This window comes from Lolium perenne, chromosome 6 (genome assembly GCF_019359855.2).
Source record: "Lolium perenne isolate Kyuss_39 chromosome 6, Kyuss_2.0, whole genome shotgun sequence".
NCBI classification, from domain to species: domain Eukaryota; kingdom Viridiplantae; phylum Streptophyta; class Magnoliopsida; order Poales; family Poaceae; genus Lolium; species Lolium perenne.
The window spans coordinates 126,935,000-126,937,123 of NC_067249.2; positions in this window are offsets into that span (position 1 = coordinate 126,935,000).

The window sequence follows — 2,124 nt, forward strand, 5'->3', positions numbered from 1 at the left end:
AGTGTGAAGCAATTTAACCTTCTTCTCAATTTGCTTCCCTACCATAACTTTCCACTTTCTAAAAGCATCAAACTCATCAGACTTATGTTTCAGAAAGAAAAGCCACACTTTTCTAGAGTAATCATCAATGCTAGTAAGCATCTAATTAGCGTCACCATGAGAAGTCTTGCAGGAAGGTCCCCACACATTGGCATGAACATAATCTAATATCTCTTTAGCTATATGAATGGAAGCATTGAATTTAGTTGTCTTGTGCTTACAAAAAGTGCAATGCTCATAACTTCAACTTACTAAAACTGCATCCATCTAGCAAGTCTCTCATGTCCAATGCTGCCATGCCATATTCACTCATGTATCCAAGACGCACAACAGCAACAACAGCAACAGCAACAGCAACACCAACACCAACAACAACAACAACAGCAACAGCAACACCAACACCAACACCAACAGCAACAACAACAACAACAACACAACAATACCATGCAAAGTGTTATCTCTAAGAATTCATATCACTTATCATGTTAATGAGAGAACATTTTGATACCTTTAGAAGTCTGTGACCATTAGCCTATTTGTACTCGTCAAAATAAAGGGTACCAAAATCTTGTTCATGGTTGGTATGTGTTGTGTAGATCAACGTGTGTGTGTGATGCTATCATGTGTCCTGATCTGAATAGAACTAATGCCAACAATATGACAAGGGTGTCACCCCCCCCCCCCACACACACACACGTACAAAATCTCCAGTCTGCACAGACTCATACGAACATAACCGATCTTTGTTACAACAAATAAGAAAATAACATGTAGTGTCAAGTATCCATTCATCATCACGATAAACACATACAACAAAAACATGGAGGCATTCACCATCATAATTATCACTAGAAACAACAACAACCTTACCATCACCATCAGATTTATTTTTGCTTGGTAAGTATCGTTTCTTTTCTCCTTGTCCTGCACTTCTCCAATAATCATCAATGTTGTGATTTGTTTTCTTACAATACCTGCATAATTTGTCTTTACCCTTCGACTTTGAGCAATCTCTCCCGGCCTTTCTCTTGTCTCTATTGTTGTTGTTGGTGTTTCTTTGCTCAGGCATGCCTCGGACCTGGAGTGCTTATACCTTAGATGACGACCCCTCTACCTGCACCATAGTTTTCATCTTTTCCCTTTTTTGGATGACACCATAAACTTTGGCAAGAGCTAGTTCATCACGGCTCAATGATATGGTGTGTTAGAAATTCGTATAGAAACTAGGCAATAAGACTAGCACTTGAAGAGCAAGATCTTCATCTTCATACCTTATCTCCATGGACGACAAGTCAGAAATGATCCCCCAAAAGATTGTTTGGTGATTCATCATCGATGCACCTTCTTGCAGCTTGTGCGAGAACAACTTCATCTTCACGTGCATTTTGCTGGTTAGATTCTTTGAGATGCAGATCAATTCCAGTTTCAACCACAAGGACTTTTCTCGAACAACACTTTCTACAAAACTGACAGGTGGTTTCGTTAGATACTCCTTAATCTCGTCAAATATTCACCCCCCTCTAGGTTTACATCTCTGAACTTTCAAAAACACTCAACTATGAAAAATCATCAAGTGAACCAGAAAATGCCTCTATGGGAGTTTTTTTTTTATCAGGAATGGAAGATGACCAGTTTATCAAGTAATAGGCGGTGGAGGCTGTTTCATCCCAAAAAGTCTGCCCATACCAGCATTGGACAGCATGCAGTGAGCCTTGGAAATGATGGTTATGTTCATCCTTTCAGCCACACCATTCTGTTGATGAGTGTATGGGATGGTGTGGTGCCTCACAATGCCTTCGTCGCCGCAATTATCATTATAAGCACTAGAACAAAATTCCATGCCATTGTTAGTGTGAAGCAATTTAACCTTCTTCTCAATTTGCTTCCCTACCATAACTTTCCACTTTCTAAAAGCATCAAACTCATCAGACTTATGTTTCAGAAAGAAAAGCCACACTTTTCTAGAGTAATCATCAATGCTAGTAAGCATGTAATTAGCGTCACCATGAGAAGTCTTGCAGGAAGGTCCCCACACATTGGCATGAACATAATCTAATATCTCTTTAGCTATATGAATGGAAGCAT